Raw genomic sequence first — 16,489 nt, 5'->3', positions numbered from 1 at the left:
CTTCCTTCTGCTCTGAACGAATCTAGGGACCTTCGGGGCCAATCAGGAGATGACTAAACCAGCCTTTGGTAAGCCCTAGGTGCTGACAGGTTGTAGAGTTTCATTGGCGTTTATTTAGTCTCCCAGCCAATCCCGGAACCAAAACCGGAGGAAAAGTGCTATTCGGGGGGACAAGGGCGTAACTAGACTTCACGCCCTCTCTTTGTGACTTGACCTGAGGAAGGTAGGCAGGGTGGTTCTCTTTTTTCTTCCAGATGGCTGCGTGAGAGGAAAGCCCAAAGGGGCTGCAGTTCTGCTTACGGGTTCAGGAGTCGGGCTGGAGCAGAGTCCTTGCCCTTGCCTTTGAGGACTTCCTGCGTCCCGCCACTAACCGGTTGGTTCAGATTGAGCCTTTCGTAAGCAAGTGATCCCTTTTTCCCCAAAAGGAGAAGAAAAGAGGTTAAGGGATAAAGAACATCCAGAAAACAGGTTCCTTGTTAAATCTCCCCGGGCATTGTCCAAACCTGAGCCCTTACTTCTCCCAGTAGGTTTCGAAGTTCGAATCACTCCTCCGGAATCAGTAACCTCCGCGAGTCCTGGTAACCTAATGCCCTTAGAACTTAGTCGGCTAGTAGAAAGAAAGGAAGCGGGGCTGGAGGACGTGACGCCCGCGCCTCTGTATTTTGGAAAGAACGTTATAAGCAAAATTCCCCAGACCCCGCGTGAGTAAGCTCTCAGCCTAATCCCAAAGTGCATCTGCCCACCCTTGATGTCTAGGGCCACCTGCCGCTGGGAAAACCAGGGGCTGAGGTTTACGAGCTAGGAAATCCCACCTTGCCTAGTGAAATACACTCCTGCCCGGTTTGGGAGCGATAGTACAAATTGTACACCAATTTGATGCAAACAATTCCGTCTTCCCAGACTAAAACATTCCTCAGAATAAAGTATATTCGTCCTCTCCCAAGAGAAGAAGCTATTAAAGAAGAATTGAAGGCTGTCGGACTCCCCTTCTGTTCTTGAATGTGTCAGAAAGGGCAGCAGCCTTTGGCAACCAGAGGAATTTCTTCCTAATTCTATCTTTTCCAATACCTCACTATCTAACTTTGGGCAAACCACTTCCTCTCTGAGTCCTTGACTCCTCTCACTGGGGGAGGGGACCGAATTAGATATTTTCCGTGGTTTCTTACAGTTCTGTCGTTCTGTAACGAGTAATTCATCATCTTTGCTCCTACTCAAGGACTGGAGTCATTGGGGAAGGGAGGGGCATCCGAGAGTACCTCTAGAGAAGATGCCCCGCTAAAAACAGGAGATGACAATTCGGAGCGATTGGTAGAGAGCCGGGAACCCTTTCTCTTCAATTACCTATATCGAGGCCTCTTTCTAGTTCTTTTGCCTCTGGAAACAGACTCTGGAGATTTGACAGTGGGGAACACGAAGGAGTAGGGAAGAAATCCCGCTGCTAATACGAGCATCCTTCGGTTTGGGGCTTTCTGTTCCACAGACAATCCCTTTCCTGAATCTCTTTCCAGGTCCTTCAATCTCCACGGCCTGCGCTGATGCCGGGAGAACTCGCGCGGAAGAAGATGCTTCGGGAACAGAAAGCCTCCAACTCTTCCGGCTCCGCGGAATTTCCTAGGCCGGGATGGTCCGCCGGTGGCTGCCCCTTTAGAAGGTGGGCACCTTCTGTTTGGGAAAAACTGGGTCTCAGACCTGGGCATAATCTCTGACTTTTTATAGAGAGATTCTAGGAGAGAAGGCGGGGACTGAGAAACTGGGAGGTTTGGGGACCATTTTCTTTCCTACCGCTCCGAAGCAGAAAAAAAAGTGATTCAAGACAAATCCACCCTTTGTCCATTCAGTGATGACAGGCCCCACAGGGTCCAGGCCAACCCTACAGAGTTCTCCCGAAACGCTTCGAGGGAGATGTCAGAGTATGCTAAGGGCTGGCGTTATTGTTCCAAATTCTTGTGGCCCTGCGCGTGGATAGCCCGGAGATAAAAGAAGTGTTTGCGTGTGTATGCGTGTGCCTGTGCGTTTGGATTGTCATTTCTCTTTTTCCTAAGAAAGCCGGACTCGTCCTCACTCCACCCCCATCCCGACTCTCACGCAATCTGAACTCCAACTGGATAGGAATCGCAAGAAATTACTCTTTGAATCTGAATTCAGTTAGTACAAAGGGGTAGATAACCTCAATCCCCGGCGGAGGCCCTCCCGCGGGCGCAGGCAGTTTTTACAAGTGGCTTTCACCCCCACCCCCACCCCTAACTCCTCACCCTCAAAACACAGCACTAAAACTCCACCGAGAAGTAATAATAGACTCAACATATATAATCAAGGTAACAAGCCACCGTAAGCATATGCACTGACATGCATGGTAGAAGAATGCTTTCCACTCCACTCCATTCTTTGACTTAAATCCCTCCTGTTCCGTCCTCCTCTTCTTTTTCCTTCTTCCCCACCCCTCCCCCATCCTTTCCCTCTTCTTTTCCTTTCTCTTACTTGCTTCTTTCTTTTAAAAGTTAATTGCAACTTTTTCCTGTGCGCTCTGATCTGGATAAGCCATATCTCATTAGAAAAAGATTTAGCTTGAGCCAAAGCAGGCTGGAGAAGGAATCCCTAATCAGCACAGTATATATTTTTGTATAATTGCTCCTTGGCATTCTCCTCCTTGCTCCCCCTCCCGCACCCCCCGCTTCCCTGTACACTGCTTTCCCGTTTCTTTTTGCTCATTAAACTGAAAAGAAAGTCGTGTCCTAATGTCTTGGTGTTTAAGCAGCAAGCAGCAAACAAATTGGAAAATCACTCTGGTCGTGGGTTGTTGTTGGTGTGTGTTTGTGTGTGTGTTTGTATATGTGTGTGTGTGCACGCGTGCATGTGTGAGTGTTTTCTGCCAGCACTGATTAAATATAATGTGGTCTTAATCAAAGATACCAGGAAAAATAATAACAGAAAGAGAAAGCACTCAGATTGCAGTTAGGGGTTATTCTTCTGCAGCTTGACAAAGAGCTCATTTATGCTCTGGGGAAGAAAGGCATTAGAGAGAGCTAATAAATAAATAGGTAAAAATCATCAATAATAAGTTTCCATTCCATCCAGAGAAAGGGACCAGGTTTCCAGACACTAGATCCCCCAGGAAAGAAAAGAGAAAAAAGAAAAGGAGGGGGATAATGGATAAGCTTTAGCCTAGGAGAGATATGGGATTGCTGGGGCTATGCTACCTCATGCTGGATTTGGGGAGACTCTCCTAGAATCACTCAATAAAAAACTAAGGTACAGTACAAGATGGGACATTTGCATAGTTGTCTGCCAATAATAAACATACCAAATTCTTTCTGTTCCTAGTCCTGCTTCCTTCCTTTCCCCTCAGCCCCAGTTTTCTTTGCCCTTTGCCCTCCCTTTGACCCCAAATCGACCCAAGCTGAACAGTGAAAGACCAAAAATAAACACAGGGTTAAACCTTATCCATACATATACATTTGCCTTGATTGTGACATATGTCATAGGCTCCCCGAAGGTTGGGTTTGTTGTTCTTTTTTAACTACATTTTGCATAGAGCTCAAAGTATAGTATACATATTTGAACACTAAATTAAATGATAATTTCAAAAAGTGCAAATGATTACCATAGGCTTGGTTCTTACACCTTAATGAAAGTGGTTAAGTTCAAGATCACTGTCTTGAGCAAGAGCAGAGTTTTGTAAACTGAAAAGGTACCAGTGGTAATTCCTGTGGTTTTATGGAACCCTTGCTCCACAGGACTGAGTTCAAACTCAGGGGAGAATTGAACTCCTTCATTCTCATCCTCATCCTTTTCTTCATCTTCCACCCACTCCTCCTCATCATCATTAATCATTAATTCAGTGATTGGATTAATAAATACTATTGTTGCCCTAAGGTGAAATATTCCAAGAACATATGAAGAGAATATGTGAGAAATAAGTGGCTTTGGTGGGAACAAATATGGAGACAGAAAGATTTCAAAAGAAAACCAGTTGTCTTCTAGAGTCTGAGCAGTTCTTAAAATATCTTAATAATTATTCTTTACAAACCCACTTTATATAAATTATCTCATTTGATCTTCACAACAACCTTGTGGAGTATGTAGTTAAGTATTATTATAGCACCTTCCTTTTATTTATTTATTCGTTTGTTTGTTTATTTTTTAGTAGAAAAAAATCCAGGCTCAGAGAGATTAAGTGATTTTTTTTTTTTTTTGCCTCTGGCCACATGGGTTGGTAAGTGACAGATTTAGGACTAGAATCCCAATTTCCTGATTCCAAGGTTAAGGTAGAACTCCTAGATACTTGTGGTAGAGCCTGGGATTTTTTTTTTTTTTAACCTTCAAGTTAAAAAAAAAAAAAACACTTAAATCAGGCAATCAGTAGACATTTATTGAATACTTGGCACTGTTCTTAGCAATAGGGATTTAAAGAAAAGCAAAAATGTGGTTTTTGGCATCAACTCTAATGAACTCAACAAGAATGATTACAATAAAATTGTCTAATATTAAATGTATAAAACTAAGTAAGATTCTTGTTGAAAATAGATATTATAAGATGTATTGAGAAAGAGAGCAGCAAATAAATCTAATATTCCATTATCTGATACTAATTTTATTGATGTGGGCAAGCCACTATTTCTGCAGATTCCCTTTATAGGTTAGAAGGTTACTATTAAATAACTTACTATTAAATAGCTCTTAACTTATATAAGAAGGGTTGCACCTAAACTTTCATGATTCTGCAACTAGCCTGCTAATTAGCCTCTCTAAAGTCAAGGAGGCTGACCCATACTCAGAAATGTTTTAGTTTAGTAGGACATGCCAGGTCTTGAACCCCGTTAGCTCTGGCTTTGAATTTGAATCTAGGCTCACTTCAAGTCTGCTCTCTGGCACTGGAGTAGAAATTCACCTGAACCTACTTACTGTCTTATGAAATAAACCAACTACTGAAGATCACTTGGCCATATAGTTGTTTTATTCCTCTTGGTAGCAACATAACTAAGATATATCTAGAAAACAAATATGCACATGCTTTTAGCCAAAGTCGGTTCAGAAGCCGTCACATATAAAAATAAAGTTAACAATCATCTTAGGAACTAGAACAATTGTGTATTAATTCAAATCAACAAATGTATATATACATTTATATATATATATAAAACAAAGTAATTTCAAGAAAGGTAGAGAACAAACAGCTAGGGAAATCAAAATAGGACTCATGATGGAGTGTAGTGAGCAATGAACACTACGCTCCAGTATCAGGAGATTGGAGTTTTGGTCCCATCTCTGATCAAAACAAGTATCTAATTTCGTCAAATGTACAACGAAGCAGTTGGGCTAAATGATCAGGAAGTACTTTTCCAGTTCTATAATTCTGTTATTCATATCTGTCCCACAATAAGTTATGGGAATGGATTTGGCCAACTCAGGCTGTGTTGTTCTAAGAGGTTAGGCCAGATCCATGAGCAAAACAAATAAACGAGACACCAGGGCTTTACTATAACATGACATAGTATAATACAGAATTCAGTCTAAGGAGGGTTCATTTTGGACTCTATTCAAAGAGGGGGAGGAGTTAGTTATCTGAAGTTGAAGGACCTCATTATAAAGAAATTTCAACTCATTGTTTCTGAGAACACTATTCCTGCAAGCTCAAGGTTAGCTTAGCATTGATAACAATAATCTCACAAGGCCATTGGAAAGAAATCACTTTGCCAGCTATAAAGCACCATATAAATATGAGTTAGGATTGTGTCCTTATAGTCATTTGCTATTATAATGTACAAAAATGGTCAGCTTCTGCACCCCAGATGAGGTTACATATGTTTCTATTTGCAACAATTCTTGGAAGTTGTTTTTCCTCATCCAAGTGGATAAGGGAGACAAATCCATCACTTCCTGTGTATCCTTTCCCCACCCCCACCCCTTTTTTCCCCATTGTAGGAGGACCCTGACCTATTTTCATCTCAAAAGTTGTATTTTCTTTTATTTTTTTCCTTTTTTTTTTCCTTTTTGGTCCCTGAATCGTGGGAATGCCATTTCTTTTATCTAGTCACTGGTTCACCTCCTCCACTTACCGAGTAAGCAGATCTGTCTTTCAAAGGCCCTTAGCAGTGTTATCTGTGCCACTAATAAAGGAAAGCTAGAATACACAAATGCCTTCTCCAAGGGATGTCAGCATTCTTCGGCTGCCATCTACTGGCAAATCTCAGAACGACAGTTTATCAGATATTTTTGTAAATGAAACGCATCTTTTTCCTAAGCTTTGCCCTAGAAGGGCAATTTATCGTTTCCCCAAAAAGAGGGCGGAAAGAAGGAGGCCTGAGGCTCTGAATGTACAAGTTTGAGACATAATGTTGATAAGGCAGCCGGAAGGAAGGAAGGAATTAAGGAAAAAAGAAAAGCAGGAAAGAGGGAGAGAGGAAAAGGGGGTGAGAGAAACAGAGACAGAGAGAGACACAGAAACAGAGAAATAGAGAGAAAGAGACAGGGAGAGAGGACGGGGAGAGAGAGATAGGGAGGGAGGAAGAAAACTAGGAAGGAGATTACAGTAATATATCACAAGGATTATACACTATAACCAGGTGGGATTTATGCCAGGAACTCAGGGCTGTTTCAATATTAGGAAAACAATCAGCATAATTGATCATATCAATAACAAAACCAACAGAAATCATATGATTATCCCAATAGAAGCAGAAAAAGCTTTTTGACAAAGCACAGAACCCATCCCTATTAAAAACACAAGAGAGCATAGAAATAAATGTAACTTTCCTTAAAAATGATAAGTAATATCTATCTAAACCCATCAGCAATCATTATCTATAGTAGGGATAAGCTAGAAGCCTTCAGAGATGAAGCCAGGATGTCCATTATCACCACTGTTATTCAATATTGTACTAGAAATGTTTGCTATAGCAATAAGCAAATAAGGAATAAGAATAGATAATGAGAAACCAAACTATCATTTTTTACTGATGATATGATCTTATACTTAGAGAATCCTAGAGAATCACTTAAAAAAAACCATTTGAAATAATGAACAACTTTAGCAAAGTTTAGCAAGTTTAGCAAAGCATATAAAATAAACCCACAGAAATCACCATATATTAATAACAAACCCTAACAGGAAGAGATAAAAAGAGAAAGTCCATTCAAATAGGTGTACAAAACATAAAATACTTGGGCATCTGCCTGCCAAGACAAGCCCATGAAATTTATGAACACAATTACAAAGTACTTTTCACACAAATAAAGTCAGATCTGAACAAATGGAATAATATCATTTGGTCATGGGTAGGCCAAGTTAATATAAAAAACATTATTTCTGCTTAAATTAATCTACTTCCTCAGTGCCATACCAAACTACCAAAATATTTATTGAGCTATTTAAAAAATCATCTGAAAGAACAAAAGCCCAAGAATATCAAAGAATCAATGAAAAAAAATATGAATGAAGGTAGTCTAGCCATACTAGATCTTAAACTATTTTATAAAGCAATATGTTACTGGCTAAGAAATAGAGTGATGGATCAGTAAAATAGATTATGTACAACAGACACAGTAATATAGTAATCAAATGTTTGATAAATTCAAAGATCCAAGTTTCTAGGATAAGAACTCATTATTTGTCAAAAATTGCTGAGGAAATTGAAAAAGAATATGGCAAAAAGTAGATATTGACCAGCCTAACAAGATAAAATCAAATGGGTTCATGATTTACATATTTAGAGTGAAAACATAAGCAAATTAAGAGAGCAAGGAATAATTTGCCTGTCAAATCTATGGGGGAAAGAAGAATGTATTACCAAACAAGAGATATAAGGCATTACGAGATATAAAATAGACATTTAATATTTAAAAAAATTTTATAGAAACAAAGTCAATGCAACTAAGATTAGAAGGAAAGCAGAAAGCTTAGAAATAATTTCTACAGCAAATGTCTCTGATTGGGGCAGCAAGGTGGCACAATGGATAGAGCACCAACCCTGAAGTCAGGAGGACCTGAATTCAAATTTGATCTCAGACACTTAACACTTTTTAGCTGTGTGACCCTGGGCAAAGTCACTTAACCCCAATTGCCTCAGGAAAAAAATGTCTCTGATAAAGCTTCATTTCTCAAATATATAGAGAAGCAAATTTATAAAAATAGAAGTCATTCCCCAGTGATAATGGTCAAAGAATAGGCAGTTTCCAGACAAAGAAATCAAAGCTAATTATAGTCATATGAAAAATGTTTGAAATCACTATTGGTTAGAGAAATGCAAATTAAAACAACTCTGAGGTACCCCACACATCTCTCAGATTGGCTAACACAACAGTAAAGGAAAATGATAAATGTTGTAAAGGATGTGGCAAAATTAGGATACTAATTCACTTTTGCTGGAGTTGTGAACTGAACCATTCTAGAGAGCAATTTGGAACTATGCTTTAAGGGCAATCATATTGTGCATACCCTTTGATCCAACAATACTTCTACTGGGTCTATATCCCAAAGAGATCCATAAGGAAGTGAGGATGGGGTGGAGGATCTATTTGTATAAAAATATTTATAGCAGCTCTTTTTGGGGTGGCAAAATAAATTGAGGGGTTACCTATCAATTTGGGAATGATTGAAAAAGTTGTGATATATGAACATAATGAAATATTATTGTGCTATAAGAAATGATGAGCAGGCTGATTTCAGAAAAAAACTAGGAAAGTCATGAACTGAAACAAAGTAAAGTGAGTAGAAATCAAGAGAACATTGTATATAGTAAGAGCAACATTGTACCATGATCAATTATTTATAACTAAGTCATTCTCAGCAATACAGTGATCCAAGACAATGTCAAAAGACTCATGGTGAAAAATGCTGTCCCCCTCCAGTGAAAGATCTAATAAAGTCTGAGTGCAAATCGCAGTACACTATTTTCACTTTCTTAATTTTTTCATGGTATTTTTCTTTTGGTCTATTTCTTCTCTTGCAACATGGCTAATATGGAAATATAGTTTACATGATTGCATATATCTAACCTATATCAAATTTACTTTTTATTTTAGGGAGGAAGGAGTTGAAGAGAGGTAGTAAATTCGAAACTCAAAAAGTATTTTTAAATGAATGTTAAAAAATTGTCCTTACATGTAACTGGGAAAAATAAAATACTATGAAAGAAAATGAAGGGAGGGAGGGAGAGAGGGAGGAAAAAAGGAAGAAGGGAAGAAGGGAGAGAGGGAGAAGAAAAGTGAGAAAGAGAGAAATTATATATATATATATATATAGAGAGAGAGAGAGAGAGAGAGAGAGAGAGAGAGAGAGAGAGAGAGAGAGAGAGAGTCGATTCAGTGAAATGGGAGGTGGCCTGCAAAGGAATTCAGTCAAATCATTATGTGACATTCCCTGAATACCTGGCTCATTGACTTTCAAATTCCTTAACATTTTTGGCATTTTGACATTTTGGCTATTTGGATAAAATTTGTATTACAAAGATGTTTTGAGGTACATAAATGTGATGAAAAATACTTCTTTGCCAGGTATATGCTCTTTTAAAATTTCAAACCTTCAAAACACTTGATCTGTGAAGGCATATTTCCTATTATCATGTTTACAACACACTGGAACTCTATAAATGCTACTTTATAGCTATAAATCTATATTTGTATGTACCACTTATAAACCCACTTATTTCATCTGATTCTGCAGAGCATGAAATATTATCCCCATTTTAGAGATGTGGAAAATGAGGCAGAAAGATCAAGTAACTTTCCAGGGCACAAGTAGCAGGAAAAAAGAACCTTTAAGTTAGAGGGATGCTTAGTATTCAACCTTTTCATTTTACAAATGAGAGAATTGAAACACAGACAAATTAAATCACCTAGCCAAGTTCTAACAGTAAAGTAGAGACAGAACTGGAATGTACCTCCAGAACAACCGGGTAGCTGCTTAGTATGTGCCTATAGCCAGGCATTGCATTTCTTACATTACTATTATTGGCATTCTTGACTGTAAACTTACATAAGACTTTCTAATCATTTCCCCCAATTTATTCCCATCTTGTCAAGGGCCCAACAACATAACATCATACATCAGTTATGAGAGTTGTAATGACAATGCCTAAGGACTCTGAGTGCCCACAGCTAAGCAGCCTCCTGCAGCATTTATTACAGCTAAGGACTGTTTGACTTTGGTAATTTTTTGCTTCCATGGCCATAATGAAGTAAATCTGTATTTCTGATCTATATGATTGTACTTGTATTGTTTCTAGAGTCCATTTTGGTCTCAAATTCCCTTCTTCCCTTGCTTAGAGGCCCCCTAGTAATCTTGTAACTGATTTTTTTCCCTTCCAAACAGATTTTTGTTTGATGTTATAAATAAAACATCTGTCTTGTCTGACTGCTAAAATCACTTGCCAGTTTACCTGGAAGAAGTACTGGCATTTACTTTTAGAGCTATTAAGCAAAAGATCGCTAGAAACTAATGTGGAAATCGTGTGTGTGTGTGTGTGTGTGTGTGTGTGTGTGTGTGTGTGTGTGTATGTATGTGTGTGTGTGTATGAAAATTATCTTTTATAAACTTTCATCACCAGGAATTTTGGAGGCAATTTCTTTTGACAGCAAAGTTTGTAAAGACTATAATGCTATCTCAGCTGGTAAGATCCTTTACCTAAACGCACTTCTCACACGTACAAAGAACTCCAGAAAGCCAGTGTGAAGGTGTTTATTCTTCTCTTAAAAATAACAATAGAAATTTGTGATCTGACCTTTGAATAAGGAAGACTTTTGTTCAAGGTTCATCCCCATCTGGCTGTGCAACCTTAGAAACATCACTTAAAATCTCACTGCCCCAGGCTTTCTCAAACTCTAAATTGCAGAACTCTTGCCAATTTACAGTGTCAGAGGTAACTTCTTTACCTGGAGTTCTCCGGGGAAATAAAATAATTTAAATGTCATTGTCAGAAACTTTGATATATTTATGTCTTATATATATATATAACATGCTTATATGTGTATATATACATATTTATATGAAATTCTCATTTAATTAAGAGTTCTACTGGATCACTGGTTCCCTCCTTTCTAGTGATGAGCAGCTCCTTTGGAAGGTCCTGAATTATCCAAGGACAAGGAATATTGAGAATGAAAATTGATGATCTGTGGAAGGATTGACTCCTACCTGGGCTCTGCTCTAAGCTTGCAAGTTCTGACTGAAAAGTTATTAGATAGAAAGTGTGGCTGTTATAACTAGCTTGGTCATCAACCAGAGAGGGCTTTGATATTAACCTATTGGGGACCACTAGTTTAGATAGTTTGAAATTGTTACTCCGGACAAGAATGAAATGCCTTGAAGATAAAAGTAGCATTCAAAAAAAAAAAATCCAACAGTTATGAACTGTTTTCAACCAAGAAAAAACGTACCCTAAACATGCAGAAATGATCATTCATCAGCATCAGAAAAATTCAATCAATGAATTCTTGATCACTATAATGTCAATACAGCTGGTTCTCCTAATTGCTTTTTTTCACTGAATAGAACTAGTTTCTTTGTTCATTCACCACATTTATTGAATATCTTTCTATGATAAATACTATAACAAATGTGAAAGAAGTATCACCTTGAGCTGATTATGGGTTAAGGAGTAGACCAGATATTATGAACTTGGGAATATCATCAGAGGTGGAAAAAATTTTCAGATGTCATCTAATTATAAGAGGCTGGTTAAACAGGTAGGAAGTGTTTGTTTTTAAGAATGCTCATTTATGTGATGATTCTATTTCCATTTCCTAGTACCAAAAAAGCTCAGAGCTGGAAGGGACCAAGGAGATCATATAAATAGTATTCTACTTTAAATCATACCCTTTTATAAAACTCCTGACAAGGAAAAAAATATACTTGAGCAGAGGACAGATTTGAATGGACTCATGGCTCATGGGACAAGCCACAGAGAAAAGACCAATGTGTTCAGCATTATGCATGAACAGCTTTAGGTGACTTGCACTTAAGTTTGTCAGAAGAAAAGATTAACCAAATTGGATCAGATCCAGTTCTTTGCAAGCTTCTGATCATAAATTTCCCCACCTCTTCTACCATCTGGGGTGGAAGAATTAATCTCTCAAAACTCAATCATCATTCCAAAGACAATCAAAGACTCTGAGATAGTACTGGAGAAAATGCCAGATGTAATTCCCTGACTATGGGATCATTGGTACTCCTGATGTGATTTTAGGTGGACCAACGAACAGAAATCTGTGTGTGTGTGTGTGTGTGTGTGTGTGTGTGTGTGTGTGTGTGCGTGCCTATGCATGCACATGCACACATATATTCTAGCTAAGAACAACTCCTCTTTTTCTTAGTTCACCAAATTGAGGATGGGATTGCCTTAAAGATATTTGTAAGTTTATAAATTCCAACTTCATCCATTTCTGATTCCTTTAAGTCTATTCTTTTTTCTGCTCACTTTTCTGACTCCTCCTCAACAGATGTTTTACTACTTTGAGGATGCTTCCATCCTGATGGGTGATTTCTTCCCTGGAATCATCATTTTAGGAATGACCATATTGAAGCTTCAACCCATCCTCACTTGGTTCCTTTTTCCTACTGCTTTGCCCCCATGATATTATCCTTCTACCTTTGTCATGCTTTTCTATATGTATCATCTTCTTCCATTAGGATTAAACTCATTGAGTGTAAAAACTGTTAAGTTTGCCTGTAACTATGTCCCTAGAACTTGGCATAATGCAAATGTTCTCTACTCTCTGTGTCTCTGTCTCTCTGTCTGTCTCTCTGTTGTCTCTCTGTGTGTGTATGTCTGTCTCTGTCTTTGTCTCTGTCTCTCTGTCTTTGTCTCTCTATCTCTCTCTCTCCCCTCCTGTTCTTCCTGTCTCTGTCTCTTTCTCTCCCCTTCTACTCTTCCTTCTCTTGCTCCTCTACCTCCTGCTTCTCCTCTTTCTCCTCCTCCTCCTCTTTCTCCTCTTCTTCCTGCTTTCCTCTCTCTCTTCCTCCTCATAAATTGTTTGTTGGAAAGTTGGTTGTTAGATTGTAGAGGATTGAAATTATGGTGGAAAGAGAATTGGACTTGACATTGAAAAGTCTGCATTTAAGCCCATCACTTATCAGCTGTTTGACTTTGGAAGAGTCACTAAAGCTCTCTGAGTCTCATCATGAGTAAAAGGACATTTTGCTCTATTAGTTCCCAGCACTGCTGTAAGAAAAGCGCCCTCTGTAAGTTTTAAAAAGCTAGGTAAATGGGACTTACTATTATTATTAGTCGTCTTCTTCTTCCTCCTGCCCTTCCTCTTTCTTCTCCTCCTAACTCATTCATTGGAAAGTTAGTTGTTAGCCTGGAGAGGATGTACATTATGGTGGAAAGAGAATTGGACTTGACATTAAAAAGTCTGTTTGAATTTAGGTCCCATTGCCTATTAGCTGTTTGACTTTGGGGGAATCACTAAAGCTCTCTGAGTCTCATCATGTGTAAAAGGATATTTTGCTCTATTAGTTCCCAGCATTGTTGTAGGAAAAGCATACTCTACAAGTTAAAAAGACTATGTAAATGGCACTTACTATTATTATTATCAGTTTTCAGTGCAGAAAAATCGAAATGTCATTAAAGTTGCTAAATCAAGATGAATTTTTTAGGAAGTATTTTTGGCTCACTGTGAGCCCCCACCCACACTGAGCTCTGATTTCCTCTGGGACTGAACAGCCTGAGGAAAGATGGCACCTGGGGCTGGAGTGTTTCCTCTAAGCAGGCAGGAAGGAGCAGACCCTTGGCTACAGCTGCTTGGCAAGATTCTAAGGGTGTGTCTGCTCAGACATGCCAGGATAGAAAGGTAGAGGAAGTACAGATGATAATTTGGAAGATTTAAGAGATCTTTGCCTGTCATCAGATTTTATTGTGTTGTCATTGACACATGTTTGTGTTCTCTCCAGAGCAGGTAAAAGAGTGAAGGCAGAACATTCACTTCCATGATCCAGAACTAGGAGCTCCACCTTTCTACCCTCACAGCTGGCCAGATGAGAAAGAAAAGATGTCATGCTCCATGGAGAAGGTTGGAAGGATGTGTTTGAAAACCAACTAATGCTCCTTGGATGTTCTAATGGGTGTGCCCAGGTCTGGGATAGTACCAGGAAACAATGGAAGAAAGATAAAATTCTCGGCACCACAACTTGCATTAACAATATCTCCCTTGAATTAAAAACATGTTTCTCAAGGTAACTGATTTAATCTGGCATGAAGCAGGAAGTTTTGCAGACTATATAGAAGCTCCCCTGTATAACTGGAAAGACAGAGTTGTTAATCGATTTACAAGTTTGAGAAAAGATGGAGGTGGGGGGAAAGAAGCAAGTTGAATGAAATAGTAATGTGACAAAATTCTGGGGGTTACCTCTTCCAAAACTGTCAGATTCTAGGATGGATATATTGTTCAGAAAATTAAAAAAGCAAACATTTTGAGATCCCTTTCCACCTAAATTTTTTTTTTTCTTTTTAAATGTCTTAAATGGAGGTTTTGAGTATTGTCTTTATACATCATGGTTTTCCTCCCAATATTAATACAAAATTAAACTGCATGTAAAAGATACAATTCAATAGCCAATCTAGGAAATTACTGTTTCCCCCTCTCAGATTTCATTCATCTTTAATAATCCACCTAACTATTTTTAATCTCTTGCTGGACCTAGTGACTGAGGATTTCGATTCCCATTTTGTTTCCATCATACACTTCTATCTAGATTCTATTTCTGCTTGTGAGACTTTGGACAGATCACTTTGCCCCCTTATAGTCCTCAGTTTTCTCATTTGTAACCTTTTAGTTCTAAATCTAGTCCTGTTCTTTATGAGAGAATTATATGGACCTAGATAAGAAAATTGCCCTTTCCCTTTCTTTTGAGTGTATTTGGGGTAGAATTTTCAAAACTGAAAACTGTCTAAGGTTAGTTCTTCTATGACCATACTTATTCTGTTCTGATCTTGTATACTGATAGACCAAGGCCACCGCAAGCATCAGCTAATCAACATTTATTAAGAAGATATTATGTGCTACTCAGCATCACTGAGCTTACAGATATAGCAACTACATAATACTTACCTTCAGGGAGTTTACATTTTACTAAGGGCTACAACATATTCACAGAAACTCAATACAGGACATATGCAAACTATATGTAAAATAATTGGAAGAGGAGGTAGTTACAACTGGGAAAATCAAGGAAGACCCTCTCAAAGGAGATGGCATTTGAGATGAGCCTCTAGGGCACCAGGATTACTCCCAGACATAGTAGGGAAAGGGGGGATCGTGCCAGGCATGGGAGATCTCAGAGGACATCCAATCCAACTACTTCATTTTATAGGAAAGTGATCTAATTTTTGGAGGTCTAATGAGATTGAGTTGCTCATGGTCACAAAAGTAGTGTCAGAGGCAGGATTTGAACCCATATTCACTGACTCTGGAACCCATACTCTTTCCAAAGTGGAGGCAGTAGCAATATGGTGTAGTTGAAAAAATATTAAATGTAGAATCAGAAGAATTTGGTTCTTAGAAGATTTAAGAGATCTTGACCCACCATCAGATTTCATTGTCATACTATATATTGTCATCTACAATCTAAGTCTGCTGGACTCCTTACAGAGTGTTAACTCATTAGAGTTGATAGAGACAATAATTATCTAATTTAGCATGGTACTTAGCAAATTCTTTAACTCACTAATGTAGTTAAGTACTCATTGGAGTTCACAAGTATGGGAGATTGACAAAGTTAACTTTGTAACTTTGTGAATTCACACCTCCCTTAATCCCTCCTTTGGAGGAGGAGTCAACCTTTTACACCCAGCATAAATAGAGCTTCAGTGAGCCAGTCAGGGTAGTTCAGCGGAAGCCCTCTTTCTGGGAGGCAAGTCAGATTCATTCCAACTTTCACCTTGGTGCTGGCTGGAGGCTAAAGAACAAACTTTTGGATTTGGAGACATTCGGAGGTAGCTCTTGGAACCAAACAGAGAGATAGGCCACCAAGAAAACAAACTGGACTATTTTGGAGGAAGCAATAAAAGATCTGAACTTTTAACACCTGGCTGCATTTGGGATGATTATTGATCTGAACTGATACTAAGATTGCCTCCAGAAAACCTCCCTAAGAAACCTGCTCCCAGAGAGAACCATCTCATATTATATTGGCCACACTTCCTCACCATCATATATATAAGAAGAACACCATACAAATCAGCTAGGGGGACAGTAGTCAGGAAGACAGAAATTCAAATCCTGCCTTAAACATTTACTCTATAAAATAATTTCACTTACTATTTAGGGTTACATTGTAAGCATCAATTGAGGGAATACATATGGAAAATACTCGCAAACCTTAAAGTGCTATTGTTATGATCCATGTGATCATCCATAAGATGAAGGGCAGCCTGGAAAAGTACTGAGTTTGGGGTCAGAGGACTAACTATGTGACTTTGAGCAAGTCATTTGCCCTCAGTTTCCTCATCTGTAAAATTAGAAACTGAACTAGATGACACCTTGAGACAGTGAT

General features: G+C 38.6%; 1 long non-coding RNA gene across 2 annotated transcripts in view; it reads left to right on the top strand.

Annotated features, from left to right (window-relative positions):
• LOC127551624 (uncharacterized) overlaps window positions 1-14,421 on the top strand; it is an 80,338-nt gene extending 65,917 nt beyond the window's left edge. The window contains exons 2-3 of one of the 2 annotated variants that reach the window (XR_007951134.1): window positions 1,509-1,651; window positions 13,889-14,421. This is a non-coding gene — a long non-coding RNA (uncharacterized LOC127551624). The remainder of the gene's footprint in view (window positions 1-1,508; window positions 1,652-13,888) is intronic. The other variant, XR_007951135.1, reaches the window with a different exon arrangement.
• Window positions 14,422-16,489: the final 2,068 nt, after the last annotated feature.

The sequence above is a fragment of the Antechinus flavipes genome, chromosome 2 (genome assembly GCF_016432865.1).
Source record: "Antechinus flavipes isolate AdamAnt ecotype Samford, QLD, Australia chromosome 2, AdamAnt_v2, whole genome shotgun sequence".
NCBI lineage: Eukaryota > Metazoa > Chordata > Mammalia > Dasyuromorphia > Dasyuridae > Antechinus > Antechinus flavipes.
Note: the sequence above shows the minus strand (reverse complement) of the source record. Positions and strands in the feature narration are given on the sequence as shown.